The sequence below is a fragment of the Neophocaena asiaeorientalis genome, unplaced genomic scaffold (assembly GCF_003031525.2).
Source record: "Neophocaena asiaeorientalis asiaeorientalis breed wild unplaced genomic scaffold, Neophocaena_asiaeorientalis_V1.1 scaffold296, whole genome shotgun sequence".
NCBI classification, from domain to species: Eukaryota; Metazoa; Chordata; class Mammalia; order Artiodactyla; family Phocoenidae; genus Neophocaena; species Neophocaena asiaeorientalis.
Window position 1 is genome coordinate 56,780 of NW_020175084.1, and position 27,586 is coordinate 84,365.

The following is a 27,586-nucleotide window of genomic DNA, read 5'->3' on the forward strand; positions in this document are numbered from 1 at the left end:
TAAACCAGTAAGTGAATTCTCTTTTAAGGTCAGAAATATACATTTGCATAACAAAAAATGGCCTCCTTGTTTATTTGAGTCCAAAAGTATCCCTTTGTACTATCAGATGTCAAAATATAATAACTTTAGGAAATGTAGCAAATTTAAGAGAGAGAATAAATTAATCATGAAATAGTAAAACATTGACAAATGCCATGGAAATTCTGGGATATTTGTTTCTTGATACAGGTTTACAAATTTGTTTTTTAAATTTTTTCTTCAGATTTTTCTTCTGCAAAACCAAAAAGGAGAGGAGGAATTTACATTAAAAAATTTAGAGAGAATCCTACTCAATATATTGTAATCACCTATAAGGGAAAAGAATCTGAAAAAGTGTGTATATATATATATATATATATATATATATATATAACTGTATCAACATGCTGTACACCTGAAACTAGCACAACATTGTAAATCAACTATATTTCAATTTTAAAAAGTGAAAAATATTTAGAAAATGACAAAATCCATCCTTTTCAAATCACTTTTACTAAATTCAAACCTTAATATGTATGAATTTTAGCTATAAAAACTAATTAATAAAATTAGTTTTAAGTCATAAATTTCAATCCTGAAAGCTATACAATGCTTTAGACTTTGATCAAAGGTTTATCATATAAAATTGTATACTTAGTTTAGTTCGCTTATACAAAACTGACATGAGATAAGAAAGGGTTTATTTATGTGTAAATCTAGAAAGGAAGAAAATAGAAACTAGTTCAAGACGCGTTATCAGTTCAACATATGAAAAAATCTTCATTAGAATTAGAATTCGCTCATCAACCCCTCTCTTCTGCCCTACTGTCAATGGAATGGCAGTCTGTAGAAGTAAAGTGATGCTTACAATCTTTTGATATCAGAGACGAAGAAGTCTGTAGAAGAGTTAATAGTGCTGACTAAGAAGTTGGTCTTGATGCCTGAAATTGAATCCAGATTCTAATCAGCTTCATACACATGCAGCAGGAACTGCTAAGTCTCCACCATCCCTAAAGCCAGACATCCTAACAAATAGATGGCCTACCTAAATAAAATATTTTTCAATTATATAAAGGCTGGTTCATTTTCATAAATAAATTTTGCACATTTTTTTCAAGATTTTTCACTATTCTAAGGTAGATAAAAGTTTGCTAGTTATTTAAATCTCCTATCGTGTATTTACTATGCACATAGTTGTGAACACTGACTGGCAGTGACTCAGTCTGCTTCTTCCTTCCCTAGTGCTGGGGGACAGTTAAGGACACTAAAAAAGTGCTTCTCTTTTATTTTTCCAGGAATCTCAGCAAATCTGGTAAAAATGCAGGCTCTGATTTAGTAGGTCTGGGGAGAGGTCTCAGTTCTACATTTTTAAGAAGCTCTCATTACTACAAATAATTATCATTGTCATTATCTTTATTAGAATCATTTTTTTTCTCCAGCAATAAATTTTACTCCTCTCTGAATCAGCTGGTTGACTTGAAAGCTTAAGCATTCAATCAAATAAAGTGTATTTCGTCTGTACTACATTTATATAATAAAGGTAGTAGTAAAATAAAACTCAAATGTGTTTTAGATTTTTATTTTCTTGTAGTGACTTTTCACATACAATAGGATTCATGTCTTGATGGATTATATCAAACGAAGATCAGCAGTCCAAGTTGATATAACACTTCACAGAAGAAAAAAAAATATTTCTGGGATAAGAACGGCATAAGACCAGATGATTCTCGAAGGAGACAAAACTGCTCTGGAGTACATAGCCTATTTTTTATTTATTGTTATTTTTTTCTGAACTAATAGCCTCAGTAGCTTTGCAGTTCTGAATATGCCATGAATTGCTTCAGGAGCAATAGTGAGTGACTAAGCCAATTCGTATGTGTGTAGACTTGATATACTGTAGGCCATATACACTATTAAATCTTGATATTGTCTACAGCAACAAAAAATAGACATCTTAGAATTTTCAACCTATCACATTGTATAAAATGCAAAATTTCTTTTTTTTTTTGCACACATTTGAAGGTTTCCTTAATTCACCTTCTACTTTAGTCTAAGTGACTTATTTCTACATGTTAAATATTTACTTATGCATTGGCATAGCAAGCTGGACGATGACAATTTATATTAATATGGATTTAGAATTTGCATTGTAATCCAACATATATTTTTTATATAGGCTCCAAGATATTTGTAATTCTCAAGTCTACTTTGGAGCTTTTTGTTTTTCTTTCTATATGGTATTTTCTATTTATTTTCATCAAAAAACAAAAATTAAAGAGAAATACTTTTAAAACTATAAATTATCAGGCTTCCCTGGTGGTACAGTGTTAAAAATCCACCTGCCAATGCAGGGGACATGGGTTCAATCCCTGGCCCAGGAAGATCCCACATGCTGTGGAGCAACTAAGCCCGTGTGCAACTGAGCCTGAGCTCTAGAGCCCGTAAGCCACAACTACTGAGCTCGCATGCCACAACTACTGAAGCTCGCGTGCCTAGAGCCCGTGCTCCACAAGAGAAGCCACGACAATGAGAAGCCCTCGCACCACCAACCTGCCGCAACTAGAGAAAGCCTGCGCGCAGCAACGAAGACCCAACACAGCCAAAAATAAACAAACAAATTAATTAATTAAAAAAACTATATATTGTCAGTCATTAGCCCCATTTAATACAGTGATTTGAGTTTAGTGATATCAGATACAGAAGCAATATAGGAAACTGGTTATAAATTACTATACTAGGGAAATGTTCAGTACAATTAGAATATTTACTATCTGTTTGGAATTCTGCTCAGATCCAGTCAAAAAATAGGGATGTAGTTAACCAATAGGCCAAAATAAAATGTCAAAAATAACAATTTTGAAACTACTTGGAAAACCACAGATTTTGTTTTTCCCCAAAGGCTATTTGCATTCATTGTACTACAAATTTTTTTTTTAATCAGAGACCAAAAAAAAAAAAAAAGGGTGCTTTTATTGCACATTTTATAAAAGAATATATGGTGAAAATAAACCATCCAAGGTTGTGATTCCCTACACTCTAACTTTAAATGATGTCTCTTCCACCCACATCCCAATTCCCCAGTGATCTATAGTCCTGCAATTCTGAAGCTGGGGTCCAGGGACCAGCTTTAAGGACATTTCAAGGCTGTGATTTTCTAAAACCTGTATGCAAAAAATATGTATGAGTTTGTAAACACAGTCACCACATGTTTTCCAGAGAAGAGGTCCATAGTAGATTGCCAAAAGGGGTCACATAAAGTAAGGAACCTCTACTTTTGACCCCAGGAAGCTCCTCTCCCCAGCTAACCCTTAGGGGTCTCACCCGCCTCCATGGCCTGCCTGTCTTTCCAACACACAAGATTTCATAACATGCTTTCGATTGTTTGATTCCTCAACCTAAGTTTAAAAATACTGACCACAGGCAGGATGTGTTGCTCATGTTTAAACACTCACTGCCAGAGTGCCTGACATAAAGTAGTCCTCAGTATATGTTTTGAGGCACAAAAATTGTGAATGAGTAAATGAATTGGGGTATAGCTGTATATAACAAAAATGAGGCTAGGCATGCGACATAATTCACAACTTTGCCTTATGACCCCAAATACTAGGTGTTCAACCATTCCAAAGAATATTTCAAATCCTTTCAAGCTAGAGGGAATTACTGTTTTATACTTTAAAATAAAAACCAATTAAAAGGTAGCTGTCTTTCTTTTTATTCCAATAGCATATATTATTAAGTGTAGTTATGGGACGTGTATCCTTTTTTCCTAAACATCACAATAATATGCTCAGGAAATACATGACTGAACTAACAGATCAGTTATCTTGAAAAATATAGGATTTGAGAAATAACTAAAAGATTCAACAATAGCCAAGAGGACTTGCTTATCATACTTTTTCAGTTTAAACTTTATGCTGTTATTGATGTTGGAATTCGGGAGGAAGATGACGTCATGTGAAGACCTGACAAAGCTACTTTGGCTGCTGTAGGCTAAAATATAGGCCTAGGGAAAATCTCCTCAGACAAGGGCAACAGCGAAGGCTTAAAAGTCAACTATTTTTACATGATTGACAACCACTAAGCAAATTCCCAAGGAAAAGTAAGATTTGGCAAAAGTTCCAATATATATATTTTGGAGACAACGTTACCTTACTTAAAAGAGGAAATAATGTTCTGGTGGCATTTCATATGCACAGAATAAATTTTTTCCCCAAAATGACAAACATGAAAGTTTGGGAAACAATTATCTAACATTTTAAAAGTTCTTGATACAACACTAAAATAAATGAAGATATATTTTCATATAGATTCTCAGAAATGATCTTCAAAAAAAAAAGGTAAGAAATTTTTCATGTAGTACATTTTTTTCTTAAATTTCTAATAATAATAAAGAATTTGTAGTCCAGTTATTTTAGTGGTTGTTCATAAAAAAATCATATGCAATGCTTTATTTAAAATATTTCATAGGGTTTTTTCAAGATCTGCATTATAACTTCTACCATATACTATCACATAAGCTGAACAAAATCATCCAGTCTACAAAAAGTGTGACGTGGTGAAGTATAAATGATGAGTTAAATAAAATGGTTTACTCATCTTTCTCCGATAAACTGGATTGAAAGGTGCTTCTGGATAATATGACTCTCATCTGCTGCCTTAAAACAAGATGCCTTGGGCTTCCCTGGTGGCGCAGTGGTTGAAAGTCCGCCTGCCGATGCATGGGACGCGGGTTTGTGCCCCGGTCCGGGAAGATCCCACATGCCACGGAGCGGCTGGGCCCGCAAGCCATGGCCGCTGAGTCTGAGCATCGGGAGCACAACAGGAGAGGTCACAACAGTGAGAGGCCCGCGTACCACAAAAAAAACAAAACAAGATGCCTCTATGTACCAAGGGCAGGTATTTTGGAGGAAGGGGGTATAAAACAGTATAAAAAGCTAACTGTTTGGGCCGTTATTTAAAAAAAAAAACTGTCCAAACATACTCCAAATTTAGAGGTTACTTCAAAGAACACAAAACTGCAGCTCGAGTTAAACACAGTTTTGATTATTTCTTGAATCAGGAAACAAAATACAGTCTCAGCACAAAATCAAATGTTCAATCTGAAATGCAAAACAAATAAACATATGCATATACATGTACATATATACCACGCAAGGAATATTCCTCCAGAATATGGAGACATTTGATAATTTTTCATGATATTAATGAGTTTCAAGATAAATCTAGATTGATCGATAGATTCTGAACACAGAACAGAAGCAGCAATTTATCTTTTTTAAATCTTTTTTTTTCTGTTTTAATGCACTTTTACAATATGGATGTGATTAAATACTAAATTTTCAAAAAATTGTATCTTCCTTCTTAAGTCAGAAAACAAAAGTTTTCCACAAAAAAGATCCATCAAATTACCGTGTCAATCTGCATTTATAACCCACAATACCCATGGATAGGGTTTCTCAGGACATTTTAAAAATGTCAACCACATCACAAATACTCATTTTGAACTCTTTGACTCAAACGAAAAAACACTGACAGAAAAATACTTTGATCAAGAAATGTAAAAATAAATATTGAAACTTATTTTGTGTATGGCCTAGTATTTTCTGTCACAAGATTTTAAAAAAATGGTTTATTGTAGCTCATAAGTTTTTTAAAACTGCCATTCTTTTTTTTTTTCGTGGTACACGGGCCTCTCACTGCTGTGGCCTCTCCCGTTGTGGAGCACAGGCTCCGGACGCGCAGGCTCAGCAGCCATGGCTCACGGGCCCAGCCGCTTCGCGGCATGTAGCATCCTCCCGGACCGGGGCACGAACCCGTGTCCGCTGCACCGGCAGGCAGATTCTCAACCACTGCGCCACCAGGGAAGCCCAAAAACTGCCATTCTTATACTTCTCAAATAATGAATATATAATCAACCACTACCAAGATTTGGTTTATTTATATTTCCCATGTCCTCTGTCTTACAACACCTGTTGAGCTAACACCTGTTTTTCCTTCCCTTAGGCTTGTAATTGTCTACATCTGTGGCCAGTGTAGGAGTCACCCTGATACTTCTTTTTAAATTAATTTACATTTTTAAATTAAATTGGTTTATTTTCTAAATATTGACCTTAGCTCTTGGAGTAAATCTTCATGCCTTCCTGGAAGTAAGGTCATTCATGAAAATGCTATTTTCTATATTCTAGCTATGTTTTACCCATTGGCTGGTCACCTCTTCACAAAAACAGAAGAATCTTTTTTCTCACTTTCCATTTTTATTAGTCTATTGTTATAATAGGTTAAGAGAGAAAATGTTATATTCCAACATTTCTGGTCATTATTCATCTTTGTAAAAGATTTCCTCTAGAGCACAAGTCAAAGGTTGGAGTCTTTTTTCTTTGCTTAATTTATGCCATCGCACAGCCCTCAAGTCAACATGTGCTCAGTGAAATAGGCTTTACAAAATTTAAAAGCTCATTAACATCCTAAAAACTTGACTCCGCATACTGATTTCTATTCCTTCTCTTCTTAGTCTCAGAGACCTTCAGCAATTGAAAGAATAATTAAAGGGAATTTTATTCACACCAAAACAAGAAAAAATTGAAATATCTGTGAAATATCCTTGGTCAATATTATTTTGAACTTTGTAAAAGTTCCATAAAGTGTCAGTAACTTATATTGATATGAAATGTATGGTGCTTAATGTTAATAAAGCACCCTCATCAATATTATTCCAATTGAGCCTTAGAAAATTCTAGGATATAGATTCATATTATTAACCTGCCGATAGAATTTACTTTTTAAAAAACTTACCATCTCTTATTGCCCATTGTATTATACTATCTCCCTTTATTTGATTTGGGAGTTTATTGGCACTAACTTTAGGTAATTTTTTAGAGAAAAAAGATTCTGAGTCAGAAGCACTGTCTGTCTAAAAATTTCAATTTGAGGTAATGCTGGTGCCCCATATGAACCACTTGATGGTCTCATATAGCAAATGAAGAGAAGAGGTGCCTTTGTTTTTGGATGGGGAGAAACAAGGATGGACTGCATTGGCATATGGAGATGATGTACTTCATTGACAATTGGAAGTGACCTACAAAAGAAATAGTATTTTAGTAGTACTACTAAATAAAAAACGAGTTCATCATAGCTGGTGTGCTGGAAGGAAAGAAAACACCAAAGACTCTGCTTATTATCTAGTTGCAATATTAATATTACTGAATAATCTTCCAGTAATGTTTCAAGTCTGGTTTTAGATAATAAATTAGAAGGAAATAGATGTTGAAATGTAAAATGAAATACATGCATATTAGATAAATAAAATCTTTATAAATACCAGAAAAATCATTATTTAAATTTCAATATTAAATAATTATGACATTATTTCAATTTAAATATTTAGAACTGGCATAAGTCTTAGCTAATAGATATAAATTGGAAAACTGGCCATTAAATACTCCAGTTTCTCTGTAGCAATAGTGATGAGTTATTTCTAAAAAGAGAATAACTTAGAAGCTAAATAAACTACCAAATGTGTATCATGAGCAAAAATTATATATTTAATATTGAGCAAAATAATACAGTTGGAAAAAATCTATTACTTGAATAAAGTCACTGTAGTCTTATAAAACCAACCAATGTCTGAAAAATGAAAAGAAAGGTCATAAATAAACCTGTATTTTTAATATCCCCACATATATAATTTCTTTGACATCATGTTTTAAATCATTTTGTTTAAGTGTATCCCTTAACTACTTATTGTGGATATAGGTGATTTTACTACTTTTAACCTTCTTTTTAGCTTTATAAGGGGTTGATATACTACATTTGCCATATATTTGCTTTAATCAGTGAGATTTTTCCTTTTTGTAATGTTCACACTTTATTTCATCAACACAAAATAAGCATTTATATGATTTCATGGAGACTAAACACATGCTACTAAAAAACTAATGGGTCAAAGATGAAATCAAAGTGGAAATTAAAAAATACCTTGAGACAAATGACAAAGAACACACACACCATACAAAATCTATGGAACGCAGCAAAAGCAATAAGTACAGGGAAGTTCATAGCTATACAGGCCTTTTTCAAAAAACAAGAAAAATCTCAAATAAACAATCTAACTTAAAAGAGTTAGAAAAAGAAGAACAAACAAACCCTAAAGTGAGCAGAAGGAAGGAAATAAAAGATCACAGAGGATATAAATAAAATAGAGACTAAAAAAAAAATAGAAAAAATCGATAGAGACTTTCCAGGATGGTGGAGGAATAAGAGGACATGGAGCTCATCTCTCCCCACAGATAGATCAAGAATACATCTACAGGACTTCCCTGCAGTGGTTAAGAATCCACCTGTCAATGCAGGGGACATGAGTTTGAGCCCTGGTCCGGGAAGATCCCACATGCCGTGGAGCAACTAAGCCTGTGTGCCACAACTACTGAGCCTGCACTCTACAGCCCACGAGCCACAACTACTGAGCTGCATGCTGCAACTACTGAAGCCCATGCACCCAGAGCCCATGCTCTGCAACAAGATAAGCCACTGCAATGAAAACCCCGTGCACTGTGATGAAGAGTAGTCCCCCCCTCACCACAACCAGGGAAATCCCGCCTGCAGCAATGGAGACACAACACAGCCAAAAATAAATAAACAAAATTTATTAAAAAGAAGGGGGCTTCCCTGGTGGCGCAGTGGTTGAGAGTCCGCCTGCCAATGCAGGGGACACGGGTTTGTGCCCCAGTCCGGGAATATCCCACATGCCGCAGAGCGGCTGGGCCCATGAGCCATGGCCACTGAGCCTGTGCGTTCGGAGCCTGTGCTCCACAACGCGAGAGGCCACAACAGTGAGAGGCCTGCATACCGAAAAAGAAAGAATACATCTACAAATGGAACAATTTTCACAGAGTACCTGCTAAACACTAACAGACAATTTTGAACACCTAAAAGTACAAGAAAGATCTCCATGTAACCAGGTAGGAGGAAAGAAAGAAGAAGGGAAAAGGAAGAGGAGAGGAAGCAGGATGGGACCTACATTCCTGGTGGGGAGCTGAAGGTAAGGAGGTTTCCTCATCTGGGGAAACCTCCTCACCAGTGGGAGATCAGCTGGCACAGAAGGGGAGCCTTGGTGGCTTGGAGGAGAGCTCAGCAACTGGTCTGTGGCAAGCAGGATAGAGTGGGACATACTCAGATGGTCCATGCCACAGCCCTGTGTGCCCCAGCCTGAGACAGGTGTCTGCTGGTGTGCACAGGGGCTGGGTGCTGGGATGTGTGGTTTGGAGAGCAAACCCAAGGAGGGGACTGCTGTTGGCTGTGAAAAGAAAGCCTGAGGGGACAGGAGCACTATGGAGGGACCCCACAGGAGCTGGTTCGTGTGCCCCTGCCATCGCCTCCTCCACCCCTCCCACCTGGGTGGCCTTCTTTCCCTGATCACTGCCTCGGCTCTTTCCTGCCTGATGGGCTCCCATGTGGTCTAGCAACCTCTAGAGCAGACTCCATTCGGCAGGACACACACAGAGGTGAGGCTAAAACCACAGTTAAGCCCCAGGGACCGTGTGACTAGGGAAGAAAAGCAGAAATCTCTCCTTGAAGCTGTGTGAACCGCAGAGTTACGCCTCCACTGACGGCTTCCTCGCCTGTGAAACATCCGAAAGGGAACAAGTGCTCCTGCAGCTGGGATGGGTCTGGCTTTAGCAGCTGTGGGCTTTGTGGGCACGTAAATGGATTAAACGCTCCAACTAAAAGACAGACTGGCTGAAAAGATACAAAAACAAGACCCATATATGTGCTGCCTACAAGAGACCCACTTCAGACCTAGGGACATATACAGACTGAAAGTAAGGGGATGGAAAAAGATATTCTATGCAAATGGAAATCAAAAGAAAGCTGGAGTAGCAATACTCATATCAGACAAAATAGACTTTAAAATAAAGGCTGTTAAAAGAGACAAGGAAGGACACTACATAATGATAAAGAGATGAATCCAAGAAGAAGAGATAACAATTATAAATATTTATGCACCCAACATAGGAACACCTCAATACATAAGGCAACTGCTAACAGGCTTAAAAGGGGAAATCAACAGTACCACAATAATATCGGGGGATTTTAACACCCCATTTACACCAATGGACACATCATCCATACAGAAAATTAGTAAGGAAACACAAGCCTTAAATCACATATTAGACCAGATAGACATAATTGATATTTATAGGACATTCCATCTGAAAACAGCAGAATACACTTTCTTCTCAAGGGCACATGGAACATTCTCCAGGGTAGATCACATCTTGGGCCACAAACCAAGCTTTGGTAAATGTAAGAGAATTGAAATCTTATCAAGCATCTTTTCTGACCAAAACACTATGAGATTAGAAATCAAACACAGGAAAAAAACAAAAACCCCAAACACATGGAGGCTAAACAATATGCTACTAAATAACCAATGGATTACTGAAATAAATGGGAAATCAAAAAATGCCTAGAGACAAATTACATGAAAACATGATGATCCAAAACTGTGGAATGCAGCAAAAGCAGTTCTAAGAGGGAAGTTTATAGCAATACAATCTTACCTCAGGAAACAAGAAAATCTCAAATAAACAACCTAACTGTATACCTAAAGCAACTAGAGAAAGAAGAACAAACAAAACCCAAAGTAGGTAGAAGGAAAGAAATCATGAGGATCAGACCAGAAATAAATGAAATAGAGATGAAGAAAACAGTAGCAAATATCAATGAAACTAAAAGCTTTTTCTCTGAGAAGTTAAAGAAAATTGATAAACGTTTAGCCAGACTCATCAAGAGCAAAAGGGGAGGACTCAAATCAATAAAATGAAAAAAGGAGAAGTTACAATGGACATCAAAGAAATATAAAACATCATAAGAGACTACTATAAGCAACTTTATGCCCCAAAATGGACAACCTAGAAGAAATGAACAAATTATTAGAAAGGTACAACCTTCCAAGACTGAACCAAGAAGAAATCGAAAATATGAGCAGACCAATCACAAGTACTGAAATTTAAACTGTGATTTAAAATCTTGCAACAAACAACAATCCAGGACCAGACAGTGTCACAGGTGAATTTTATCAAATATTTAGAGAAGAGATATAATGTATACTTCTGAAACTCTTCCAAAAATTGCAGAGGAAGGAACAATTCCAAGCTCATTCTATGAGGCCACCATCATCTTGATACCAAAATTAGAGAAAGATATCACAAAAAAAGTAAATTATAGGCCAATATCATTGATGAAAATAGATGCAAATACCACCAACAAAAAACTAGCAAACCAAATCCAACAACACATTCAAAGGATCATACAGTATGATCAAGTGGGATTTATCCCAGGGATGCAAGGACTCCTCAATATACGCAAATCAATCAATGTAATACACCATATGAAAAACTGAAGAATAAAAACCATATGATCATCTCAATAGATGGAGAAAAAGCTTTTGACAAAATTCAGCGCCCATTTATGATAAATTCTCCAGAAAGTGGGCATAGAGGGAACCTACCTCAACATAAAAATGACATATATGACAAACCCACAGCAAACCTCAATCTCAATGGTGAAAAACTGAAAGCATTTCCTCCAAGATCAGGAACAAGGATGTCCACTCTCACCACTATAACTCAACATAGTTTTGGAAGCCCTTGCCATGGCAATCAGAGAAGAAAAATAAATAAAAGGAATCCAAATAGGAAAAGAAGAAGTGAAACTGTCATTGTTTGCAGATGACATGATACTATACAGAGAAAATTGTAAAGTTGCTACCAAAAATCTACTAGAGCTCATAAATGAATTTGATAAATTTGCAAGATACAAAATTAACATACAGAAATCTCTTGCATTCTTATACACTAACAACAAAAGATCATAATAAATTAGGGAAACAATTCCATTTAACATCACATCAAAAATAATGAAATACCTAGGAATAAACCTACCTAAGGAGACAAAATACTGGTACTCAGAAAACTACAAGATACTGATGAAAGAAATCAAAGATGACACAAACAGATGGCGAGATATACCATGTTCTTGAATTGGAAGAATCAATATTGTGAAAATGACCATACTACCCAAAGCAATCTACAGATCCAGTGCAATCCCTATCAAATTGCCAATGGCATTTTTCACAGAATTAGAACAAAAAATTGCACAATTTGTATGGAAACACAAAAGGCACTGAATATGCAAAGCAATCTTGAGAAAGAAAAATGGAGCTGGAGGAATCAGGATCCCTGACTTTAGACTATACTACCAAGCTACAGTCATCAAAACAGTATGGTACTGGCACAAAAACAGAAATATAGATCAACGGAACAGGATAGAATGTCCAGAGATAAACCTATGCACCTATGGTCACCTAATCTATGACAAAGGAGGCAAGGATACACAATGGAGAAAAGACAGTCTCTTTAATAATTGGTGCTGGGAAAACTGGACAGCTACATGTAAAAGAATGGAATTAGAACACTCCCTAACAACATACACAAAAATAAACTCAAAATGGAATAAAGACCTAAATGTAAGGCTGGATACTATAAAACTCTTAGAGGAAAACATAGGCAGAACACTCTCTGACATAAATCACAGCAAGATCTTTTTTGACCCACCTCCTAAAGAAAATAAAACAAAAATAGACAAATAGGATGAAATTCAACTTAAAAGCTTTTGCTTTTAAGTAAACCATAAACAAAATGAAAGGACAACTCTTAGAATGGAAAAAAATATTTGAAAATGAAGTGACAAACAAGAGATTAATCTCCAAAATATACAAATAGCTCATGCAGCTCAATATCAAAAAAAAAAAAAATCAGAAAATGTAAGGTCTAAATAGATATTTCTCCAAAATGACATACAGATGGCCAAAAAGTACATGAAAAGATGCTCAACATCACAAATTATTAGAGAAATGCAAATCAAAGCTACAATGAAGTATCACCTCACAACACTCAGAACGGCCATCATCAAAAATCTACACACAATAAATGCTGGAGAGGGTATGGAGAAAAGGGAACCCTTCTATACTGTTGGTGGGAATATAAATTGGTACAGCCACTATGGAAAACAGTACAGAGGTTACTTAAAAAACTAAAACTAGAGCTACGATATGATCCAGCAATCCCACTCCTGGGCATATATCCAGAGAAAACTATAATTCAAAAAGATACATGCACCTCAATGTTCATTGCAGCAGTATTTACAATAGCCAGGACATGGAAGCAACCTAAATGTACATCAACAGAGGAATGGATAAAGAAGATTTGGTACATATATACAATGGAATATTACTCAATTACTAAAAAGAACAAAATAATGCCACTTGCAGCAACAAGGATAGACCTAGAGATTATCATATTGAGTGAAGTAAGTCAGAGAGAGAAAGACAAATATACGATATTGCTTATATGTGGAATCTTAAAAAAGGGTACAAATGAACTTATCTAAAAAACAGAAGTGGAGTCACAGATGTAGAAAACAAACTTATGGTTACCAGGGGTGAAGTGAGGGAGGGATAAATTGGGAGATTGGGATTGACATATACACACTACTATGTAGCAATTGGAATGAATGAGCCCCTCAGGGAGGGGGGATCTGAGGTGGTGATCGAGGAGAGCATGTCTCCCAGGCAGGAGGGGAATGGTGGAGGAGGTGATGACGGGGGCACATGAGCCTGCTCCAGTGGGAGCCCTCCTTAGTGCCTGTGGAGGCAGGAACCAGAGGGTGAGAAGAGATGCTGCAATGGCGGCTCCACATTTTGCATGTTTCCAGGGTGGTCCAGGCTTCCTCCATGAGCATTCCTGATAGTGGAGCTCCTCACTCCTGTCCTCTCAGGCTGTCTACTCACAGCCAACAGCAATCCCCTCCCTGGGTATGCTCTCCAAACCCCACATTCCAGCATCCAGCCCCCTTGCACATCAGTGGACACCTATCTTAGGCTGGGGAACACAGGGCTGTGGCAGGGACCATCTGTGTAGGTCTCACTCTGTGCTGCCTGTCACAGACCACTGCTGGGCTCTCCTCCAAGCCCCAGAAGCTCCCCTTCTGTCCCAGCTGATCTCTCCACCAGTGAGGGAGCTTCCCCAGATGTGGGAACCTCTCCTCACCTTCAGCTCCCTGCAACGGGCACATGTCCCATCCTGCTTCCTCTCCTCTTCCTTTTCCCTTCTTTCTTTCAGCTTACCTGGTTAGATGGGGATCTTTCTTGTCGTTTTAGATGTCTGAGGTCCTCTGCTAATGTTCAGCAAGTGCTCTGTAAGAATTGCTCTATTTGTAGATGTATTCGTTTTTTTTTAAGTCCTTATTGAATTTGTTACAATACTGCTTCTGTTTTACATTTTTGGTTTTATTTTGGCCCCGAGGCATGTGGGATCTTAGCTCCCTGAGCAGGTATCGAACCCACACACTCTGCATAGGAAGGCAAAGTCTTAACTACTGGACCAGAGGCAAGCCCCTTTAGATGCATTCTTGATGCATTTGTGGGGAGAGATGAACTCCACATCCTCCTACTCCTTCACCATCTTGAGGATCTCTAAAGAGAAGCCTTGTAATATTTTACTGCTAACTATGCTTTTAGCTAAAGGGTTATGGAAGATACTTTATTAGGTCAAAGAAGCCTCTTATGTTCCTATCTTGAATTTTAGCATTTTGATTTATAAAAAAAATTGGCCTATAATATTTTTCTCTTATTTTCACCTGTCTACATTTAGAATTAAAGTTATGATAACCTCCTAAAATGAGTTGGCAGACATTATTTCTTTTCTAGTTACTCAGACAACTTGTATAAGAGTGGGATTATTTATTCCTTAAACAGTTGGCAGGAATGATCTGTACCCATGTCTGAGCATGGTATTACATTTAAGGGCATATGTTTTTTCTAAATAGTAGCCGAGTTGTTTCCTCGCTCCACTGCTTCTATAAATATGGAGCAGGCTGGGAGATGGGTACCACTACTAGAGTCTTTTCCATGTTATTTTTTTTTATTTATTGAATTATAATTTACTTATATATTATATCAGTTTCAGGTGTACAGCAGTAATTTGATATTTTTATAGATTACACACCATACAAAGTTATTATAAAATATTAACTATATTCTGTGCTGTATATTACATCTCAATGACTTACTTATTTTGTAACTGGTAGTTTGTACTTCTTAATCCCTTCATCTCTTTAGCCCCTTCTCCCATCCCTCTCCACTAGTTTGTTCTCTGTATCTGTGAGCCTGTTTCTGTTTTGTTATATTTGTTCATTTGTTTTGGTTTTAGATTCCACACATAATTGACAATATACAGTATTTATCTTTCTCAGTCTGATATTTCACTAAGCATAATATTCTCCAGGTCCATCCAGATTGTTGCAAATGGCAGAATTTTATTCTTTTTTATGACAGAGTAGTATTTCAGGGTGTGTGTGTGTGTGTGTGTGTGTGTGTGTGTGTGTATGTATATATATATATTTATATATACACACATACACACAATGTATATGTGTATATATATATACACACATATATATAAGATATATACTATATCCTTTTTATCCATTCATCTGGTGATGGACACTTAGGTTGTTTCCATATCTTGGCTATTGTAAATAATGCTGCTATGTCTATGGTATTTTTTAGAGGATGCTTTGATAAGCTGCTGACATCCCACCTCTTGTTTGAAGAATTTATTCCCAGATCCTGGAAAGGTTGTTGACTGAAAAACTTCAGCTATCAGTCCCCTTGGCTGAAGACTTGCCCCATCCATAGCCAAACCCATTTTGTGTAGGTAGCCAGCATCCAATAACTGGTAGAGGAGAATACATAAGGGTGTAGCCCCACCTCAACGCAACTTGGGACATCTCTGATGAGTCATCCTAGCATCAGAGCTCTAGATTTGTCTGGGACCTCCACTGAGACTACATTATAGGCCAATATTTTCCTTTGTCCATCTTGCTTCCTTCCCTTCCTTTCACAAGTGGTGCTCCCCACAGGAATTATCCCTGATAAACCCCTACATGTTAATGTCCATCATCAAGTCTGCTTCCCGAGCAACCCAACCTGTGCCAATATTGGTACACATAAGCACACACTAAAATGAGATCTTGGCAATGGAGATTTTTGGCTGGCAATGAGAACTTCATCACTGGTTGTAAGTAGAACACAAATAACCTATGGCGTAAGATAACGGTATAATTGTTAAATTTTTCTCCTGTAGTGATGGTAGACCATATAAGGGAATGCTAGTGTAATGTATCAGGTTTTGTGCAATACAGGGGAAATAGTAACTCTAAGGACAGTAAATTAGGTGGCTAATGCTAAACACCGCTGATGTTTGTTAAATGTTAACAAAAGACTCAGAACAATTAATTAGTAATTAAAAGCTATGGGTGAAAACCAGAAAGCCTCCTCAGTAGCATATAAATATGCTCTTGTCTCCTACATCTTGATGGTAGAGAACAATTAAAGATGAGGTCCAGGACCAAGTCCCAAGAGTTATAGAGCTCTAAGGAAGGGCTATCCTCCTGATCTCAACAGGTCAGCTATAGCAAAGTTATGTTCTTCTTGGGAAAAAGTAGTACCCTGACACAAATGAAGAAGTATGAGTTGATTCACCTGAAAATCTTGAGCTTCCAGATCTCTCTGAAACCTCTGAGTCTGAAGAAGTGGCCTACTCCATCCTATGAAATACTAGTGTTCTCCCCTTATTTAAAGATGATGCTGTGACCCTACCCTGAAAGATAAAATGCTCCGCTCAAGATCTGCACTCACCACCCTTTCTGGCGTCTAAACTAATAATAACTGGGGTTAAATCACAAAATAAGTTGACCAGGATGAGTTTGGCCTAAAATAGAAAAGAGACTGTATCTGAAAGTATCTACAGAACCTAGCTGACTTGTACCTGGAGGAGCGGAGAGTACAAAAGGACTCAAATCTAAGGGTGACACATGAAGTTATACAAGAGAGAGTTTATTCATTTGGAAATGCTATCCTGGGATACAGATTTTAATACCCTTGAAAGGACACCAGAAGATAATATAAACATGCTATTAGCACTGACCTACCTTAAGTAAGAGAGAAATGCCAAAATTGTAAATGTCAGAGAGATTAAAAGGCTCAGAGAAGTAAGTATGAGTGAATGGACATATTATGTTCAGCCAGAAAAACCACCAGATAACTATACTACATAGCAGGACCCTGAAGATATACCACTTACCAAGGACATAAGGAACACAATGGTGAAAGAGCCAACATCAGTAAGAAGTGATAATCCTCTGAAAGCCAAGACTGATGGCAGAAGATGGTGTTAACAGAACTGGGCTTGCTGACGATAATGGGTATGATAGAATCCCCCCAAAATAGAAGTCATAGGATAAAGCTCAATTAACATAAGCAATTACCACAAGCCAGGTAGAGGCAGTTATCATAATTCATGGCAAGGTTGGAGTCACATGCAGAAACCCTGACCCTCAGAGAGTTATGAGATAGTTCATAGAATGTGGCATCCAAATGGCAAAATAAACAGGCAGTCGACTAAGAGTATTATGAAACGTGTACAATAAAAATTATGGAAGCTGTAGGATGAAAAGTTTGAGAGTGGTTAACTCTTACCTTCCAAAAAATACCTCAGTGAGCTTCAGGATATGAACCAGTGTTCAGACCTGGAACCCATATATTGAAGAAGGAATCAGGGTTCCAAGAAGAAGAATCCTGTAACACCATGAAAAGAATATATAATAATGATTCTTCAGTTGTTTCACAGAGGCCTAAGCTATTTCCTTGGATAACTATACACAGATATTTTGAGGACTGTTGGAAACAGAGCATGAGGAAAGAGATACCCCTTAAAACTGGATGAGAAGGAAACATCTAAAATTAACAAATTCTTAAAGGCTCAATGTGGACTGGCATCACAATAAAAAGCCTAGAGGGAGAAATAGAAGTGGTCCTATTAACACCACTCTCAGTAACCCCCTGGGAAATTTGTGCTTCTAGTCACCCACAGCTCTGTACTCTGCACATTTAAAGGTCTTTGTTCACAAAGAAAGAGCTTTTCCACCTGAAGACAAGGCAAGAATCCCATTGAATTTTAAACTATGACTGCTGCCTGGCTTTCTTGTGTCAAGGCACCAGCAGATAAGATAAGGAATCACCATCCTGAAAGGGGAATTGACCCTGATTATCAGAGGAATTGGGGCTGCTGTTATACACTTGGCAATAGAGAAATATGTTTGGCAGCAGTTAATTCCCTTGGGAAACTCATGATACTTTCTTGACCAATTTTTATTGTAAATGCAGTAGCCATGGCCTGAGAAGGGCACCATAAGTGGTGGCTTAGAGCCCTCAGGGACGTTGGTGTAGGTGAATCTACTAGATAAGCCACCCGGAGTAACCAAGGAGAGTCTAAAACTACCAACCCACAGGGTGTGACCTTGGGGAGAAAAAAAAACTCATGAATTTCAATTTCTGTTGCACACAAAAATATTGGATCACCAGTAAACCAATTCAATTTTATATTGACTATTTATTTTTTGAAACAGAATAACTATAATCACTTAAATAAAGTGTTAATTTCTTTTTTAAGAAGCATATTCTAGAGTAGGAAATTTGAATAGGTAAAAAAGCAAAGGCAAATATTCTCAGAATCCAGTTATACACGGTCAAAAGAATAATGTCTATTTTAAATGCTAGCATTCTTGTATCTCCTATTTAAAATGGAGACACAACCTCCTCCTAAAGTTTTTACTTACCAGAAGAGAACAAAGATTGAACATTAATAGTAATTTGTAATTATATTATTTCTTTTTTTAATTAACATATAGTTGATTTACAATGCTTTGTTAATTTCTGCTGTACAGCAAAGTGATTCAGTTATACATATATATATATTATTTTTATTTTCTTTCCCTGTTGTATACTGTAGGTCCTAGCTGTTTATTATTTCATTTCTTAACTATTCATTGTACATTATTCTTTGTAAAGTTTATTAGAGCAGAGACTTTGTTTTTCTGGTTCAATGCTAAATTTTCAGCTTCACATACAGAGCTGAGTACATAATAAGTGCTATGTTAACATTAGTTACATAAATGAACCTAGTTCCAAAAAAAAAAAGATTGAGTGGAAAGTAATATTCTCTAATATACTTTAAATATCTCAAAAAATTCACCTGCTTAAGAATATAATATTTGGTCATATTTCAGTTACTTGTGAATCCACTGTAGTGAATTCCCATTGGATCATTTCCAGGGCCATTGTGAATATGTATTCTTGTGTTCCTTCTTTCATACATGTAGAAATCAAAGAAGGGAGGGAGATCAAGATAGCAGAGTAAGGGGACATGAAGTTCACTTTCTCTCACAAACACATCAAAAATATATCTACATATGGAACAGTTCTCATGGAAAACTAACTGGAAACTGGCAGGACTCCTTTACAACCAAGGCTGTAAGAAAGATATACATGTACTCGAGTAGGATGAGAAGAAAAGCATCAGATCGGGACCTGTGCCCCTGAGAGGGGAATCAGAGGAAAAGGGAGATCACATGTGTGGACCTTACCCTGGGGAGTGGGCAGGACAAGCTACAGATCGGGCCTCCTAGTCCTGGGATCCTATGCATAGGAGACAAGCCCCTTTCACTGCTTGCAGAACTGCTGGGACAAATAGAAGTCTGGAGAAGCCTAGATTTCACTCATGAGGAGTACACGGGTGCTTCCCTAGAGGTCTGCCCTATCATCCGCTACTGCACCATGCTCCCCAGGCTGAGGCAAGTGAACACCCTAGCCTCACTCACTCCATGCCATACCTTGCCACTGGATCTAGGGAAGCCAATACTTGGGAAAAGACTTGACCTAGGGATGCAGAGATGACCCAGTCCTGGGACAGAGCCCAGGTGGGGTGGCAGTCATTGTTGGGGCTTACTCAAGCAGTGTCCCAGAAGCAGCCCAGACTTCTGAAAGCAGTGCAGCTGCCAGAATTCCCACAGCTGCCTTGCTGTGCACCACAGCACACTCCACAACACAGTGTGGCACTAGACCTAGAGTGGCCATGACGGGAAAAAACACAGCCTTGGGATGCATCTGAGCAGAACTTCAGACACTTACACAGGCAGAGCACTGGACCTCTGTGAGCACATGAGCCCCACTTGCTTCAGCACTCCTCTCCTTTGAGGCAAAGCCCCCAGTACAGAGAGAAGGAAAACTACAAATGTAAAGGAAACAGAGTCAGTTTAAGCTTGACCCTCAGGGCTTCCACTCTACAACTTGAGAGCAGATCCCACTCCTGACAAGGTGGTGACAGCCACTGAGCAGAGGAAGTCCTGCCTCAAAACCTGCACAAACTCCAGCTCCTACATCTCCAACCACTCCCCCTAATAAGGTGATAGTGGCCAAAACTTCCTGAGTAAAGACATGACTGGCATTCACATCAAATCCAGCCCTTTACCACAGGTCCTCCCACTGTGTTGGGCAGATGCAGTCTACATAGGGACACTCCCACATAAGAACACCCCTTCAAGACCACAATAGGTAACTGTTTCACATAAATTCACAGATCAGAGGAACTACTTCCAATTGAAAGAACAAGAGAAAACCCCTGAAAAAATAATGAAACATAAATAATTTACCAGGCATAAAATTTAAACATTAGTAATAAAAATGCTAACTGAGTTAGGGAAGAGAATAGATCTAAACACAGATCATTTAAACAAGGAACTAGAAAATATAAAGAAGACCCAATCAGAAATGGATAATTTAATATCTGAGATATAAAGCACTCTAGAAGCACTCTAGACTAAATGACATAAAAGAATGCATAAGTGATCTGGAAGGTTGAATAATGGAAATCACCAAATCAGAACAGCAGACAAAAAGACAAATGAAAAAGAAATGAGTACAACACATGAGATCTCTGGGATAACATCAAATGTGACAACATTTTCATTTTAAGTGTTCCAAAAGAAGAAGAGACAGATAAGGGTATCAAAAATGTATTTGAAGAAATTATGGCTGAAAACTTCCCAAACCTAAAGAAGGAAACAGATATCCAGGTATGGAAAGCACAGAGGGTCCCAAACAAGATGAACCCAAACAGACCCACACCAAGCAGATCATAATTAAAATGACAAAAGTTAAAGAGAAAATTCTAAAGGCAACAAGAGAAAAACAAAGAGTCATTGCAAGGGAACCCCCATAAGGCTATCAGCTGATTTCTCTGCAGAAACTTTGCAAGACTGAAGAGACAGGCATGATATATTCAAAGTCCTGAAAAGGAAAAACATAGGATATTCTACGCAGCAGGATTATCATTTAAAATAGAAGAAGAGATAAGGAACTTTTCAGACAAGCAAAAACTAAAAGAATTCCTCAATACTAAACCTACCCTAAAAGAAATGTTGAAGGGTCTTCTCTAAATGGAAAAGAAGAAAGAATCTCTAGGAAAGGGAAAATCCCTATAGGAAAGGCAAATATATAATAAGCATTGAAGATCACTTAAATAAGCTAGTGAGTAGATTAAAAGACAGAAATTGCAAATCCAACTATACCTACAACAAACAGTAAAGGAATAAACATGAAGATATAAAATATGACATCAAAAACACAGAGTGTTGGGGAGGGGAAAAATGCACATCTTTTAGAATGTGTTTAAACTTAAAATGACTATGAGTTTAAAGCAAGCCTAGAGTCTGTTGTACAGAGTGCAGTAAGTCAGAAGAGAAAAACAAATATTGTATACTAATGCATATATGTGGAATCTAGAAAAATGGTACAGATGAACCTATTTGCAGGGCAGAAAAAGAGATGCAGACATAGAGAATGGGCTTGTGGACATTGGGTGGGGGAGGGGAGGGTGGGATGAACTGAGAGAGTAGCATTGACATATATACTCTACCATGTGTAAAATAGATAGCTAGTGGGAAGCTGCTGTATAGCACAGGGAGCTCAGCTCAGTGCTCTGTGATGACCTAGAGGGGTGGGACAGGGAGCGGAAGGGAGGCGCAAGAGGGAGGGAATATATGTATACATATAGCTGATTCAATTTACTGTATAGCAGAAGCTAACACAACATTGTAAAGCAATTATACTCCAATTTTAAAAAAAGAAGAAGATATAATTATGGATCAACACATATGAACCACATGGAAACCACAAATCAAAAACCTATAATAGATACAAAAAAAACCAAAAAGAAAGGAAACAAAGCATAATATAAAATAAAATCATTAAACCACAATGGGAGAAACAAAAAGAAAAAGAAATGAATAGAGACAATTTATTGATACCTACTTTAAATGTTAATGGACTAAATGCTCTGATCAAAAGACATACGGTAGCTGATTGGATAAAAAAAATAAGAACCTTTCCATATGCTGCATACAAGAGACTCACTTCCGGGCTAAAGCCACACAAAGACTGAAAGCAAGGGGACATAAAAGGATATTTCATGCAAACAGAAATTACAAGAAAGTGGAGGTGGCAATAATCCTATCATACAAAACAGATTTTACCAAAGGCAATAACAAAAGATGATGGGTGTTATATAATGATAAATGTATGAAGATAAGAAGAGAATATTATACTTGTTAACATATATATACCTGATACAAGAGCATCTAAAAATATAAAGCAAACATTAACAGACATAAAGGGAGAAATAGACAGTAACAAAATAATAGTAGGGGGCTTTAACACCCCACTGACATCAATGGACAAGTCATCCAGATAGGAACTCAGTAAGGCAACAGTGGTCTTAAATGACACAACACACCAATTGGACTTAATAGATATCTACAGTTCAGTACATCCAAACCCAGCAGCATACACATTCTTTCAAAGTGCACATGGAATGTTCTCCAGGATAGGTAACATACGAGGTCACAAAAGAAACTCAACCAATTTAAGAGGATAGCAATTATATCAAGCACTTTTTTTCCAACTAAAATAGTATGAAACTAGAAATCAACTACAGAAAGAAAAACAAGAAAATAACAAACATGTGGAGACTAAACAGCATGCTATTTAAAAAAACGAGTCAATGATGACATCAAAAAGGAAATCAGAAAATACCTCAACACAAACGAAAATGGAAACACGACTTTCCAAAATATATGGGATGCAGCAAAAGCAGTTCTAGGAGGGAAGTTCATAGTGATACAGTCCTTCCTCAATACACAAGAAAACCCTCAAATAAAGAACTTAACCTACCACCAAAAAGAATTAGAAAAATAAGAACAAACAAAGCCCAAAGGCCACAGAAGGAAGGAAATAATACCTATCAGAGAGGAAATAAATAAAATAGAGATGAAAAAACTAGAAAAAGATCAATGAAACAAAGATCTGGTTTTTTGAAAAGATAAACAAAATTGATAAACCTTTAGCCAGGTTTACCAAGAAGAAAAGAGAAAGGACCTAAATCAACAAAATAAGAAATGAAAGGGGAGAAATAACAACCAATACTATAGAGATATGAAAAAATCAAAAGAGAATACTATGAACAGTTATATGCCAACAAATTAGACAACCTAGAAGAAATGGACAAATTTCTAGAAATATACAGCCTGTAAAGACTGAGTCAAAAAGAAACAGACAATTTGAACAGACCAACACTGTAAGTGAAATTGAATTTGTGATTTAAAAAAACTCCCAGAAGACAAAAGTCCAGGACTGGAAGGCATCACAGGGGAATTCTCCCAAACATATAAAGAACTAATACCTATACTTCTCCAACTACTCCAAAATTGAAGAGGAGGGAACACTCTCAAATTAATTCTACAAGGCCACCATTACCCTGATACCAAAACCAGAAATACACTACAAAAAAAGAGAAAATTACAGGCCAATATCTTTGATGACTATAGATGCAAAAATCCTCAACAAAATATTAGCAAACTGAATCCAGCAGTACATTAAAAGGATCATACACTGTGGTCAAGTTGGATTTATTCCAGGATCACATAGATGGTTCAATATTCACAAATCAATACGTGTGAAAAGACATATTAACAAAAGGGAGGATAAAAGTTACATGATTATCTCAATAGATGCAGAAAAAAATCTAACAAAATTCAATATCCAATCATGAAAAAAACCCTCATCAAAGTAGGTAGAGAGGGAAGAAATCTCAACATTAAAAAGGCCATTTATGAGAAACACACAGCTAACACAATACTTAATGGTGAAAAGCTGAAAGCCTTTCAGCTTAAACTAGGAACAAGACAAGGATGTCTACTCTTTTTTTTTTTTTTCCATGTGTGGGCCTCTCACTGTTGTGGCCTCTCCCGTTGTGGAGCACAGGCTCCAGACGCGCAGGCTCAGTGGCCATTGCTCACGGGCCTAGCCGCTCCGTGGCATGTGGGATCTTCCCAGACCGGGGTACGAACCCATGTCCCCTGCATCGGCAGGCGGACACTCAACCACTGCACCACCAGGGAAGCCCAGGATGTCTACTCTTGCCTCTTCTATTTAACATAGTATTGGAAGTCCTAGCCACAGCAATCAGACAAGAAAGCGGAATGAAAGTTATCCAAATTGGAAGGGAAGTGGTAAAACTGTCACTCTTTGCAGATGACATGATACTTCATGATATTTCTCTGTATTTCATATAGAGAACCCTGAAGTTTCCACCCAAGAATGATCAGAATTAATAAATGAATTCAGCAAGGTTGTAGGACAAGATTAATATACACAAATCTGTTGCATTTCTATACACTAAAAATGAACTGTCAGAAAAAGAAAGTAAAAAAAAAAATTTGTTAGAAATCACATCGAAAAAACAAAACCTGGGAATAAACTTAACCAAGTGGGTGGAAAACCTATACTCTGAAAACTATATAACATTGATGAAGGAAATTGAAGATGATACAAAGAAATGGAAAGATATCCTGTGCACTTGGGTTGGCAGAATTAATATTTTTAAAGTAGCCATATTATCCAAAGCAATCTATAGATTTAATGCAAACCCTATCAAAATACCTAGGACATGTTTCACAGAACTAGAACAATTAATCCTAAAAGAACCACAAAAGACCCTGAATTGCCAAAGCAACCTTGAGTAAAAAAGAACAAAGCTGGAGCTATACCCCTCCCAGTTTTCAGACTATACTACAAACTGTACTACAACCAGCAAAGGAAACCATCAACAAACCAAAAAGATAACCTACAGAAAGGGAGAAAATGTGTACAAGTGATGTGACTGACAAGGGGTTCATATCCAAAATATACAAACAGCTCACACAACTCAATATAAAAAAAAATTACGAATGGGCAGAAGACCTGAATAGACACTTCTCCAAAGAAGATATACAGATGGCTAACAGGCACATGAAAAGATACTCAACATCGTTAATTATTAGAGAGATACAAATCAAAACCACAATGAGGTATCCCTTCACTCCTATCATCAAAAAGTCTACAAATAACAAATGTTGGAGAGGATGTGGAGAAAAGAGAACCGTTGTACGCTGTTGGTGGGAATGCAAATTGGTGCAACCACTATGGAAGAGGGTATGGAGGTTCTTCAAAAAACTAAAAACAGAACTACCATATGATCCAGTAATCCTACTCCTAGGTATATATCCAGAAAAAATAAAAACACTAATTCAAAAAGATATTTGCACCCAAATGTTCACAGCAGCATTACTTACAATAGCCAAGACACAGAAGCAACCTAAGTGTACATCAACAGATGACTGGATTAAGAAGATATGATACACACACACACACACACACACACACACACACACACACACACAGGAATATTATTCAGCCTTAAGAAGAATGAAATACTGCCCTTTGTGGCTATGGGGATTGGCCTAGAGAATATTATGCTTTGTGAAATAAATCAGTGAAAGACAAATACTGTATGATGTCACATATGTGAAATCTGAAAAATAATACAAATGAATGCATAGGCAAAAGAGAAACAGACACACAGATACAGAAAATAAAGTTATGGCTACCAAAAGGGAGAGGGAAGGGGGAAGGGATAAATTAGGGGTATGGGATTAACAGATACAAATTACTATACATAAAATAGATAAGCAACAAGGATATACTGTATAGCACAGGGAATTATAGCCACTGTCTTGTAATAACCGATAATGGAGTGTAATCTGCAAAAATGCTGAGTCACTATACTGTACACCTGAAACTAACATAATATTGTAAATCAACTATACTTCATATAAAAAAAGAAATTAAAGAAAAGAGGTTCCTTAAGGAAAGAGCAATGTTTACAGTATTCTAAAAATATTGCACAAAAGTAGTGAATAAACATTTTTAAAAATCTGATTAATTACAAATATTAATAGGCAAACAGAGAATTAAAATTTTTGAATTTTATTTTTTTCAAAAAGTGGTCTTCTCTGGCCTTAGAACACTTTTTAGAAGTTCAATGCTTACATCTTATACAGTAATGAGACATTCAGAATCTTTCTTGGTTTGTGTATTTAATATTAACAAATTCCCTTAGAGTTATGCAGGATGAAAAATTGTGTGGGAATGGTAGATTCCTATAAAATTATACATACAATATTACATATAGTAAAACTCTAGTTAGGAATAACAACTTCTCATAAACTTTATATGATAAGAATATGCCCTAGTGATGATAAAATATACAAAACAAAATTCTTCAAAGGATGTTAGTGTTTTCAATATTTTAATATGAAAAAGTCCTTCTAAGTACAGTGATTAATAATTCTGAATCTGTGCTCTATTGTTTATTTTCATGACAGCAAGAATGCCACACACCCATGAAAGAAAGAGAAAAGCAGACCCTGAGTAAATTCTGTCAGGTCATCTCTAAAACAATGACAAAAAAATCTACCAATTTATGATACTCTCTGCTATCATAAGTTGTATCCATTTGAGGATATTTTCCATATGTTTTTCTCACTATTTGGGTTAGAGCTAGAATTTGAAGCCTGTTTGAAAACATACAGCATATATGCAGGGCTTTCAAAACATGTGTGTACATATGACTATTTATAATGTTATGCACTCCAACTCTACCAAATAAAGTTAGAGACAATCTTGGTGCTTAATGGCATAGGGTCCTGGACTCTTTCTAAATGAATGTCTTCTGAACACAATAATAAAGGTAAAACTACATATGCAATGGTAGGATAGACCTAAGCATTTCAATATAATTAAATACAAACATACTGGTAATGACTGAAGCTATCTGGCCAACCATCAAGACACAAATTAAAATTTTAAATTGGACTCAGGTATTCTGGACTAGAATACGATTTAACATTGACAAGACAAAATTTCCAGGTTCAAATAAGAAGGCCCCATGATTAACAGTTCAAAACACTTCCAGGTTCTTCAAGGATCAACATATACACATTTATATTCTTTCCTTTCACCACCCAGGCAATAATGGAAGTAGCTTTCCAAAACCACAGTTGATATTTCTTTGACCCAAGGTGTCACAGCTCCTGATGTGCCTCCTTCTAACTATTGCTACAGTTACATGGAGGGAAAAACTCTGACTTTTAAATTAAAAGATGAGCTATAAAACAATTCTGATCTCATGGGTTGGAAAAAATAATATTTGGTAGAAAAAAATTATGGTTTGAA

General features: G+C 36.8%; 1 protein-coding gene across 1 annotated transcript in view; it reads right to left on the bottom strand.

The window, feature by feature from the left end:
• Positions 1-27,586, bottom strand: part of TLL1 (tolloid like 1) — a gene marked incomplete at its 3' end in the record, with an annotated part of 156,523 nt that overhangs the window by 48,318 nt on the left and 80,619 nt on the right. The window lies entirely within an intron of this gene.